Source organism: Trachemys scripta, chromosome 10, assembly GCF_013100865.1.
Source record: "Trachemys scripta elegans isolate TJP31775 chromosome 10, CAS_Tse_1.0, whole genome shotgun sequence".
NCBI classification, from domain to species: domain Eukaryota; kingdom Metazoa; phylum Chordata; order Testudines; family Emydidae; genus Trachemys; species Trachemys scripta.
In genome coordinates this window covers 66,008,810-66,022,147 of record NC_048307.1, presented here as the reverse complement: position 1 = coordinate 66,022,147, position 13,338 = coordinate 66,008,810, and positions in this window count along the sequence as shown.

The window sequence follows — 13,338 nt, the reverse complement described above, 5'->3', positions numbered from 1 at the left end:
GACAACCCTAACATGAAATATTTTGCTACGCTAAATATAATGGCAAGAGAATCTCTAGCATCTTAAGGTACACCTGCCTATATACAAACTCACCAGGCACCCTGCATTGACCTCTTTGAATCTAATAAATGGAGTCTCTTTGTCACCTTCATCATTTGACTAGGGGAACAAAACCTTTGCAATCGTGTTGTGGAGCTGTGTGTCAAGGAGAGATGATAAATTGAATGTTTTTACTAATTGCGTTGCTACCAGAAGCACCTCCCTATGATATTATTACAGTCAATAGGCAACTTGAATCTGTATCTTTTTCCCTCCTTCTGCTGGTACATGAAATAACTTCTGTCTTTGAATACTAACATCTGCTTTCCCTCAGATTCTTCCTCAAACCCAATTTCTTTCCCCTACTAACTTCTTCTCCTGTGTTATCTACACCTTTTTTTTGCCCTACCTCAATATTATAGCTGGTGCTGATAGCACTGTCTACTGTTAAGGTTTCCTGACACTTCCCATTATAAACCCTGTTTACAGTTGATTATAACTTTGCAAAATTGTAACCATTGGGTTGAAATTGTCATTGCTGGATGTCTGCCTCAAGATAATTTTTAAACTTCGGCCAACATGGTTCAGGTGTTTCTTAGAACAAGGCTAGTGAAAAATATGTTTTACTCAATGTTAAATTCTGGTGTTCTTTTTTTTTTTTTTTTTTTTTTTTTTAAAAGCTCTAGTGCCACCATCTGCATTTGAGCAGAGATTTGAAATTTGGCTGGGTGGTAGACCTTTGTATCCTAACTTTTGAGTGCTTGATGTTTCAACCTTAATAATGTTCTTTTAACATAGTTTTTGTGTGTAATAATATATAATATAAAATCAGAATGTACAAACTATGGCCCATATTTCAAGTCACTTTTTCAGTTTACACCAGCTGAGGATCTGGCTCTCTGGCTCTAATATAGAGATCTGGGGGGCAGGTATTGTGTTTTATTTTGTTTTGTTTTTTATTTCTACAAGTTACCAATTTAAATTTGTTCAAATTGTTTTCCCTCAATTCCATATAACTTTGCCATAGAAATTCTCAGCCATTCTTTCTCCATTCACTGGCATATATCCACAAAAAAATCAACACTTTTGTTAACCGTGCTATATATACAATATGCACTGAGAGGCATACCTAGGAAATTGTAAAAAGGACATGACTCAACTATGTAAATATTTTGGTTTTCTAAGTAGGTTGCCCTTGTGTTTAGTTCATTAAAGACTTACATACCAGATAGTCACGCTGCTGATGAGCAGAGAACTTAATACTAAAGATGGCTGTAAAAGAAAATACTTGTAATTCTCTTTGTACTAACAAAACTCTAAGACTACATTGTATGCTTTTAAAAGGGTCAATATGTGGTATAATATTAAGGCATGTTTATCTGTTCAATTTAAGTGGTGAAATCCCGGCTACAGAGGGACCAGGATTTCATCGAAGATTTAACACTGATTCCTTTTTTTATGATCTGTTGTTCACAGTTATCACAAATCTTCTAATTTAGCTAGATTTTCTTGTCAGTGGTTTGCTGCTATCAGTGCAAGCTTGGCTTTAAAGCAGATAGGATTAATGAGCACAAACAAGTGAAAAATAATATAAAGTGATACTGGAGATGATAGAAATGCTTAGGATTTACTCTTACACATTTTATATTTGACTTTAGGAAGTAGTTGCAGAAAGACCTTTCCTAACCCTCTTCAGCTAACTGGATGGCACACAGTTACATACTCGTAAAAGAATACAAAATGAGGAAAAAAATATCTAGCCCCACTGCTAAGCTATTTGCATGGAATGAGAAAATATGTAAATAGGTTCAGAACAGGAGCAATGCTTTTTGACAGTAATATCTTTCACTTGCATTACTTGTAACATCATTATTAGGGGACAAGGATACCAGTTAGTTGCCAAGATATGGCATATCACAACTACTACCCATTTAGATGAGAAATAAGCATCAGTGAAAGTGAGGGATGCACCAAAAATTAATTAAGTGGGAAACTGAAATTGATGTTGCAATTATGTAGACATTTCCTATAAATTTGTTTTTATAAATAAATTTGGTAAATTTTGATAAATTACAGTAATGAAGTGAGCACTTTATTACAAAGTGAAAAGGAGGAAAAGTTTGATTCTAAACAGAAATTGTTCTACACAAATTATTAGGCTTCCTATTATTGTTGGTTATTCCTGATGTGGCTATACCTGATTTGATAGGAGTTTCATTTAAAAATTAAATTAATTAAAATATCTGTTTACTTTAGATGATCTGAGTACTGTAAGTGGGCTTAAAATAAAAAAGATGGAATGCTTCCATATTGGACAGTTAAATAACTTAGTAGGAAAAATTATAAAAACTCAAACAAGTAATGTAGGAATATGGTCTGGCAAAAACAGAAGACTTAGAAATGGATAGAGAATTCCATTAGTAACATTTGAAACTTGATCTTTTCAGCTTTAGCTGATTTTTAAAAAGTCCCCCCTCCCGCAAAAAAAAAAAAAACGGTGATAAATATTAGTTTACAGTGGAGCCCCAATTTTCCTCACTACTTCCAATCCGCATGTGCTAGGCCAGGGGTTGGCAACCTTTCAGAAGTGGTGTGCCGAGTCTTCATTTATTCACTTTAATTTAAGGTTTCGCGTGCCAGTAATACATTTTAACGTTTTTAGAAGGTCTCTTTCTAGAAGTCTATAATATATAACTAAACTATTGTTGTATGTAAAGAAAATAAGGTTTTTAAAATGTTCAAGAAGCTTCATTTAAAATTGAATTAAAATGCAGAGCCTCCTGGACCGGTGCCCAGGATCCGGGCAATGTGAGTGCCACTGAAAATCAACTCACGGGCCGCCTTTGGCACTCATGCCATAGGTTGCCTACCCCTGTGCTAGGCATCAGTTTTGCATTGCTTCTCACTAATTTCATGTAGACTTTTAAGGCCAGAAGAAACTACGAGGCAATCTAGTGAGGTGTTAAGGAAGGATGCAGAGTGGCAGAGATGCAAGAATTTACCATGTAGTTTCAAAATATCCGGGTCTGAGCTTTAGGATAAATAGGTAAAAATATTCCAGGGGAAAATACTAATATTAATGGGTCAAATACATCAGGAATTTGATTAAATAGATGGGGGGAAAAAAAGCCCAGGGTGCCTTTTGCATTTAGACCTACTGTGGTAAAATGAAAATCTGCCACAGCTGAACTGCTTTAGTTGAAATAATTGTGTTTAAGCGGGATGAGTTATTTATTAATTCATACTGATTGGAACCTTTCAGATGCACATCAGACAGACAATTTCCAGTTAGTTCCTATCACAGCCAAACAGCACCCCGCCCATCTCTGTTTGTGATGCACACTATTGCTGCCAAGATTTGAACCTGGATTTCATCTGTCCATACACAGCTGCACTGCCATGAGATTTTAAAGAAATCATGTTGCTTATGTGTCAGAAGGGACTCCTTCTCCTATGCATCAGCAGAGAATGAGTTTTGCCAGAAACAGACGTTAATTTTTTCTTAAATAGAACACGATTGGGCTGATCCTGAGCTGCCCTACTATTGAAATGGTCACATTAGTAAAATAAAGCACTTCCATGGTTTTTAAAACAACTATTCCGGACCAACAGTTTTTCAAGTTGACAGTTAAAATGGAGTATTCAGTCTGACTGAAATCTATTCCACCCACATGGAATCCAAATATTTGAGTTCTATGCAGGTTGAGTGCAAAGTGGTGGGGTGTGAAATCCACATCCCCAACCCAGGGCCAGAGGCGAGGATGCTGTGCATCCCCCTGCTATGAGTTTAAGGAGAGTGGGGCACCTTAATATGGGCTGGAAAAGTGGTTGTAGCCCTTCCACACCAGCTGTGTATGATATTGGATCTGTGTAAAGATGGAGTTGAGGCCCCTACTTAGCGTGTACCTGTTCCACCCCTATCGTGGGCTTTATGCTGGCAGGATGGAAATCATTTCTCCAGTGAGTAAGACACCCCTTTTGTCCTCGCTGCCAACTGACCCCATCAGTGCAGTCCTTATGGTGCAGGGATTTAAATGGTGCAGAAGGCCTGGCCTTGGTCCTTCACACAATGGATGAATTTCCACACACTGCTCTACAGCCAAAATGCTTCTGAAATAAATGTAGTCAAACTTTACTAATTCTGGGTCACTGAGAACGAAAATGATGCTTAAAATTGTTGATTGGCTCTAGTTTTCAAGATATGCTATTGGGTCAGTATATACAACCCTTGACTGGAAATGGCGGAGGATAAGTGAGTTATAAAGGGAAGGGATCTCAGTTTAAACCAGAAATGACTAAAATACATCTTTGACTGGATCTATGAATAAATCTATGACTGGGTTTGGACAGTACTTGCTTTTTAGGCAAAACAATGACTGATGCAATCTGAAGCTGGTATTGTGTCATACATGATATGAATTGCATCATGTTATTCCTAGAAGTCATGGATGATGCAATCATAACGAAGCTTACATCACTCTGCTGAACAAATTGCTCTATATCAGCTCTAGAAATCATACAGTGTCGTGCTCTCTTCTTTGTCAGTGTTTGATTTTGCAAAGGGACACATTTCTGTTTAGCCAAAGTGAGAAGAGATGCCTCGTACTTGTGTGAACAGTGCAGATAACTTCTGCTATGTTTGTGGTGAAGTGACTTTTGCATCACAAAAGCGCAGCATAACCACTATGGTTAAGAAAGCCTATCACCTTTATTTTGGCTGCAAAATTGGAGATCAGGACAAGAGGTGGGCCCCACACATATGCTGCAACACTTGTGCAACAAATCTTCGCCAGTGGTTGAACAGGAAAAGGAAATCTATGCCTTCTGCAGTGCCAATGATTTGGAGACAGCCAACAGATCATACCAGCACTTGTTACTTCTGCATGGTGCCTCCAGTTGGGAAAGGTGTGTCAAAGAAGAAAAAGTGGACTGTGCATTATCCAAACATTCCATCAGCTATACGCCCAGTACCCCCCAGAGAAGGACTGCCGGTTCCTGATGCACCAGAATCATTCTCACTTGAGTCAGATGAGGAAGAGGAAGAGGATGAAACTTCTGGTCCTGAACCATCAATGTCACAGGACCCACATTTTCTCCCATCCTCCTCCTCTGAACCATACCTCATAACACAAGGTGAACTGAATGACCTTGTCAGGGATTTGGAACTACCCAAGAGTAAGGCAGAGCTGTTGGGCTCTAGACTACAGCAGTGGAATCTCCTGGCAGGTGATGTTAGGGTTTCCATGTTCCGTGACCGTCAAAAGGATCTTGTCCCATTCTTCTTCATGGAAGGTGATCTTGTAGCCTGCGACAACATCGATGGTGTGATGGCAGCCCTCAACATCGTTCACGATCCAGATGAGTGGAGACTGTTCATTGATTCATCGAAGGCGAGTCTTAAAGCTGTTTTACTGCATAATGGCAATGTGTTGCCATCAATTCCAGTTGGTCATGCAGTCCATATGAAGGAAACCTATGACAACATGAAACAACTTTTGAGGTGCATAAACTATGACCAACATCAGTGGCAGCTTTGTGGCGATTTGAAGGTTGTTGCTGTCTTGCTTGGTCTGCAGACTGGATACACAAAGTACTGCTGTTTTCTCTGCGAATGGGATAGTCGTGCAAGAGATTCCCACTACATCAAGAAAGATTGGCCACTCCGACAGTCATTGGAGCCTGGGAGGAAAAGTGTTCAGCATCCACCACTTGTTGAATCAAGGAAGATTTTGGTACCACCCTTACACATCAAGCTGGGTCTGATGAAGAACTTTGTCAAGGCCATTGACAAAACACAAGCAGCTTTCAAGTACCTCCGTGGAAAATTTCCAAGGTTAAGTAAAGCTAAGATAAAGGAAGGTGTCTTTGTTGGTCCTCAGATTCGTGAACTTCTTCGAGATGATGCATTTGACCATGCACTGCGTGGCAACGAAAAGACGGCCTGGAAAGCCTTCCAGTTAGTGGCAATAAATTTTCTCGGAAACAATAAGGCAGACAACTACAGGTTGTTGGTGGAAAACCTCCTCAAGGCATACAAAAGCCTTGGCTGCAACATGTCACTAAAGATACATTTTTTGCACTCTCATCTAGATTTTTTCCACCAAACTGCAGAGCAGTGAGCGACGAGCACGGCGAGCGATTTCACCAGGACATTGCAACAATGGAGAAACGCTATCAGGGCAAATGGAGCCTATCAATGCTTGCAGACTATTGCCGGACAGTGACAAGAGATGCTCCATTTAATGAATACAAGAGACAAGCCAAGAAGCGCCGAGTAGACACTGAATAGGACTAAACTATGTATATAATAGTTTTTTGCCTTTTGTTTCATAATAAATTTAATTTATATAACCCTTTTTGCTGATTTTTAAAGTGTTACATAAACAGGACAGGTGAAATATTATCATGTAAAGCAACCATAAACACATGAAAAGACCTAGGTTTACAATTTATGATTAAAACTCTACTATCTACACAATATACATAGACATAAAATGTAAAAACTTAAATATCTTAGAAACAGTAGCCAATCAGTTGTTTTAATTGTCATATTTGAATTCAGCACATCAAAATACATAATAAATAGCACATTTTATCTCTGAAGCAGACGACTTCTCAAAAATTGTAGACCAGTGATATATAATACTCTCTATACCCTTTTAAAAACATTTAAGTAAAACACACTTGTTTAAAACCGTTGAGTATCACAGAGACTGTTTTATGCTCTGACTTCTCTTTGCATGACCACAACCTAAATTACAAAGACAACAGATAGTTGCATAAAAAGTTACACTTTATTCTTCTTGTCTGTCATCTAGACTACAAACAGCAAGTAACATTCCTGGTTGGAAGTGATATTGGTGAAGGTCCTCAAATTTCCATGAATGTGAGCCCCAATGGACTGGACAGCAAGAAAAAGGATGTAAGAGAAGGCTGGGTATCTTTTACATCTGCTGGTTATTCTAGTGGTTTTGGCTTTCCCTCCCTTCATAACCAGGAATCTTTTAAAGAGCACTGCAGGGGTCCCTTTGTTTCTTTCATGATAGCTGGGTTGGAGATAGTGAGTCCTATGGGATTTGTTTTATGTGAGTGAAGCTAATGAAACAGTTAGATAATGGTCCACAGATAAAAAAGATAACAGCTGGCAGAAAGATTAGAAGCAGGAGAGTTGTGTTTGTCGGGACTGTTGAGAGTAGCAGTCTGACCCATAAGTCACTTGCTCTTTGGCCATCTCTTTGATTAACTGTTGCCTATCCAGACAAACATTTACATGGATTGGATCATACAACCCACAGAAGATTTTGATGTTGTATGGTATGGTGATAGCACACCAGGCTGACCTATTCAGTAAACGTGTGTGTACAAATAAGTTTTTGTTCAGACAAATGGCTGTTCTTGAGAATTTCGCACTTGAATAAAAGTATCTGTGTTCGAGTGGAAGTATTCATCAGACACTATTCATCTTTTATTCAGTATTTGATAGTTACTAACCTACTATATTAAAAGTTTAGTTAGTTAGGGAGAGAAATAATACTGAGATTTTAGTGGTTACTAACCATAAGTAACTAACAAGCATATTAAACAGTTCACAAACAACCAGTAGGCTGACATTTGGTCTTCCAAGCTATTTAGTGTATACTTAGATCCATAGAAATCAGGGCTGATTTACAAATGACTCATAAAATAGCAAAATTAATCAAGTATCAGAGGGGTAGCCGTGTTAGTCTGAATCTGTAAAAAGCAACAGAGGATCCTGTAGCACCTTTAAGACTAACAGAAGTATTGCAACATAAGCTTTCGTGGGTGAAAGCCCACTTCATCAGACGCAAGTAATGGAAATTTCCAGAGGCAGGTATAAATCAGTATGGAGATAACGAGGTTAGTTCAATCAGGGAGGGTGAGGTGCTCTGCTAGCAGTTTAGGTGTGAACACCAAGGGAGGAGAAACTGCTTCTGTAGTTGGATAGCCATTCACAGTCTTTGTTTAATCCTGATCTGATGGTGTCAAATTTGCAAATGAACTGGAGCTCAGCAGTTTCTCTTTGGAGTCTGGTCCTGAAGTTTTTTTGCTGTAAGATGGCTACCTTTACATCTGCTATTGTGTGGCCAGGGAGGTTGAAGTGTTCTCCTAGAGGTTTTTGTATATTGCCATTCCTGATATCTGACTTGTGTCCATTTATCCTCTTGCGTAGTGACTGTCCAGTTTGGCCAATGTACATAGCAGAGGGGCATTCCTGGCACATGATGGCATATATAACATTGGTGGACGTGCAGGTGAATGAGCCGGTGATGTTGTAGCTGATCTGGTTAGGTCCTGTGATGGTGTTGCTGGTGTAGATATGTGGGCAGAGTTGGCATCGAGGTTTGTTGCATGGGTTGGTTCCTGAGTTAGAGTTGTTATGGTGCGGTGCGTGGTTGCTGGTGAGAATATACTTAAGGTTGGCGGGTTGTCTGTGGGCAAGGACTGGCCTGCCTCCCAAGGTCTGTGAAAGTGAGGGATCATTGTCCAGGATGGGTTGTAGATTACTGATGATGCGTTGGAGAGTTTTAAGCTGAGGACTGTAGGTGATGGCCAGTGGAGTTCTGTTGGTTTCTTTTTTGGGCCTGTCTTGTAACAGGAGGCTTCTGGGTACACGTCTGGCTCTGCTGATTTGTTTCTTTATTTCCTTGTGTGGGTATCATAGTTTTGAGAATGCTTGGTGAAGATGTTGTAGGTGTTGGTTTCTGTCTGAGGGGTTGGAGCAGATGCGGTTGTGCCTCAGCGCTTGGCTGTAGATGATGGATCGTGTGGTGTGTCCAGGGTGGAAGTTGGAGGCATGAAAGTAGGTGTAGCGGTCGGTGGGTTTTCGGCATAGGGTGGTGTTAATGTGGCCATCGCTTATTTGTACTGTGCTCCACCACGATTTCAACAGCTTCCACCCCACCATCAACCTCAGCCTGGACCAATCTACACGGGAGGTCCACTTCCTAGACACCACAGTACAAATAAGCGATGGATATCGTGCTGAAATACAATATACTGATGTGCAGAACGTGGCATGTCACTGGCATGACACACCCAGCTAGATTTTTTTTTAAAATGGACACAGTTGACTGACAAACCACAGAATAAAATAATTAAACTTTTCAGAGAAGTTAATGAAACGTTATTTAACAATGTTGACAGGCAGTTTTTTTCCTACTTAACCACATTTTTAGTAAAATTCCCTTTTTAAAAATCATGCCTTTTTGTTTTTTATTTCATGGCATTGTTAGCAGTGAACAATATGTTGGCTGGCGCTAGACAGTCTCTGCTATGAGTAGCTGGTTTCTGGGCTCTAAAATGATTTTGGTTGAAAAGCTGATTGAGCTTAATATGTATTCCTTAATATTGTGCTGCTTATACATTTTTCTGCTCATGAGTTTGCCAGTCTATAAATGGGTTCCTCGTTGCGCCAAACCCCTTTGTACCCTTCTCTCCTTTTAACCCAGCAGTCCACCTTGTCCCAGTCTTTTGCTATCTCTCAGATAAGAGTTAGCAGATAGAACAAGAGTCAGCTTTTCAAGACCTAAAGTTCCTCCAGGAAAGTTTGGAAGAGGAGGGAGCCCTTAGAACCTTTACAACGTTTAGAGCCATCACAGGGGTTTCTCCTGTATGAGAGTGGAGAACCTATCAGTAATATGGAGTCTGATAGATCTTGTGCAGAGATTAAATGTAGTCCTCCACAGGCTCTGCTTAACTACTTTTGGCTTCAGTATCCCTGTATTGTATAACAATCAATATGGCCTTCTTGGTAGCCATTATTTCAGCCATAATGACAGGATATCCTTTAGAATGGTCTCTAGCATCACTACTGTAGAAAAAAATACTGGGTGATCATGTAATTAAACACTGTCATAAAATGTACGCACAAGGATGCTGAATTAAGGTTGTATGGGCAATCTTAATTCTGGCATTTCTTGACTTTGAAGTGCTTTACTTTGCAACTGTAACGTTTTTAATGTAGCTTTTGTGTGTAATTGATTGTATGGCAAAGTGTTCAATTTATGCAATTTGGAGTGTGAGGTAGGAGGGAGGTGAAGACTCTGTATTAAGTCTCAGGTGAAGTCCTATCCTAGAAAACAATTGAGATAATCTGGTCCTTTCCAGAAAAAATATGTTGCTTGGCAGAAATATTTTTGATGCCTCAGACCTCTTTGGCAAGAAATATTTAGCAATATCCAGAGAGGGATTGACTGCATCAGTGGCAGGGAAGTCTCCCCACCCACCCTTTAGTTTGATGGTAGAATTTTAACACGGAGCTTCTGGGATCCCTCTCTCCCCAGCATATCCCTGAAACTATTGTCTTTTACATTAGCATCTAGGACTCCGTTTTTAAAAAAATAGGTTCCTGGCGTGCTAATAATAGAATTTTGATCTAGTGCCAATATTTTAGGATGGGGTCCCACAAATATTCTCCCCCTCTCCCCAGCTTGTGATAAATTCTGAGTATGAGGGATTCACTTCCATAGAGTAGAAAAAGGAAGGGACCAGTGAGTGTATTAATTTGTTCTCATTTAAAACGAATGTTCTCATAAAAATAACCAAGAAGGGAGGTAACACCACTTGGCAAACAAATGCATACTAAGCTGCACTTGCTGGAAGTGTTTAGCCTTTATTTCTGAAACTTAGGCTGAGTATATTGAGAACATAGCACAAGTGTTTAACTTGAAAATAGGGTAATGGGAAGGATTCATAACAGGGGAGCAGGAGTTGCCTCCCACAAGATAATTTTTTGAAAATACCTGGTGTTTTGTCACAATCTTTCAAGAAGCAAAGCACTGTTCCTCAGAAGTATTTTTGTAAGTGCCAGGGATAAGTCATCTCATCATGTTAGCTATATATAGTGTGTTGTTTCAAGTCAAATTACACAGCCCTGACGGGGTGGCTTGTTCTTTGCCTGGTGGAACAGCCTCTGGCATGGGCCATAGAGCTGGCCTGCCCTACCCAGGCCTGCAACAATAGTCACTAGAACCAGTGCTAAGCAGGAGAATTGATCTGGGCTTTGCTCCCTGCCTATCCAAGCAAGTAGAGAACAGATCAGTGCCTCCAGCTTAGTCTGCCATATGCCATGGGGCTGAATCTCCTCCACTCCTCATTCTCAACAGGAAGGAGAGAAGGAAGGCCCTCACCTGGACTGTAGGTGTGGAGGAAAAGAATGCCAGGTGTCAGCCTGTGCACAGGTCTGGGATAGGGAAAACAACAGTGGTGCAAATAGTCTCTGGCATAGGGGACAATGACTTCATGGCTTCAAAGGCCCCTGTGTCTTTTGGATTGGGAATGCCTGGCCTCTCTGAGGATTGGGGCAGAAAAAGTGGCTGGCCTACCTCACAGTCCAAGTGCCATTAACCCTCTCTATTATAATCTACAAGATTTCAGGCTTCTAATTAGAGCATTTTCCTATTAAACAGAATTGGCCAGAGGGTAGGACTCCCTCTGTTTCTCTTCTGACCTTTAATAAATGAGCTAAAGTCAGGTAATTTTGCTGAAACTTTAACATCATGTTTATAAGTCTTCAGACTGAGATGGTACTCTCTTACAACATTCAAATCTGGGTCTTAAATATGGGTCATTCCTTTCACCAACTTTATCTTTCAATAGGCCTAGAAGGTGTTTGTTTGTTTGTTTGTTTTTATGAGAGTGATACTGAAAACAGACTTTTTTTTTCTTATGGTGCTGTCTAGATGCACAATTTTAACTTAATGTTGCATTGCCATATAATAAAAAATGTGTCTGAAAATCTAGGTGGTCCCAGGATCCCTCGCTCTTTATGGGGGAAAGGAGATCTGTTGTGAGGCAAAATTTCCACCCCTCTGCCCCACCCTTCCAAAAGATTCTCTCTCACTCAGTCTCTTTCGCTCCAGTTTTGAAAAACACCCTCAGGGCATTCTTTTTATTTGAATTGATTTTCTAGCTGTTTATCTTTTTCAATCTGGTCATGAAAGGCACATCTGGTTCCTATTTTAATCAGTAATCCTGTGGGAGCAACATCATATTATAGAGAGCTAACAATGCTAAAATAATAATCCATAATGATGCAACTTCTGGTAATATAAAACTCTTTTATCCTCTGTTTGTATAAGTGTGTTAATGATGTAGGCCAACTGATTTCTTTGTAGATAAAACTCACTAAGGATCTTAATAGCAGAGATATTTGGATATTAGCTGACGTCCACATAAGTGAACTCTTCAGACAGTCAGAAATTCCTGCATTTTTATAGTGTGTGTGTGAGCATTTTAGTTCTTATGGAAAGTGCCAGGCTGATAGTCTTGGAGAATGAAGACCTCTGTTTACAGGCAGAACAGGTACAGCAAGCCACCACCAGTGCAAACTTCCTAGCCATAATGCCTTATTCTTTACCTAGTGGGTCCCACGTCTAGAGGTGAGATGGTAATTCAGTCCGCAAATAGATTCAGTGTTGGGCATATTTGGTGAGACTGCCCAAAAGGGTGCCAATTAGTGGTGGTTTTGTTATGAGGCTGCCTGTTCTGAGAAGCTAGAATGAAACCAGCTGATTTCACATTGGCTGCCAAACAGCCATCAGGTGGGTAATGCTCATTTGCTACCTATGCAGGCTGTCTTTGAACCAGTAACGTTAGAGAGATGCTTTATATCCCATCATCAATCCCCTGAATAATACAGAAATATCTTCTTTTAGAAATTAAGTAACACTGAAGTATATATGCTCTGATATTTTCACATAGTCTGAGAAGGCTACAGCATCTGTTCAACAGAAAAGCAGACGCTGGATAAATTTATATCTCTGGGTTCAATTGAAAGTGTGGACCTACATGTAAATTATGCTCTCATTTGCCTCATTGTGCATTGCTACTACTTTGAAATATACAGACTTCCAGGCTCTCTCCACCCTGGGATCCCCCAGTATTCCAATGCTGTCTGAAGAAGCTCCTTCTATTCCTCAGAACTTTGAGAGTTGGGAAGAATTTATATGAAGAGTTTTATTTAGAAGGATCGGATTACAGACTACTGGTCTAAACCTTTAGTTCAGCCTTCAAAATATTTCTTAGAGCTGACACGTTAAAATATGCCTGCTTCTGCTCTGACTAGTTCAGCAAAGCCTCTCACTGAAGCAGCATGTGCATATTTTAAATGACATGTCAAATACTATAACAATACTACACAATCAGGAAAGATTTTATTGATAGTTTTAGTGTTATAAATTAAACAATTATTCTGAAGACTAAACTTGAGAAATTCTAAGTCCACAGCATCCATTTTCTCAATACTTTCTCCTCAAACCCATTTTCAGGAAAATCCAG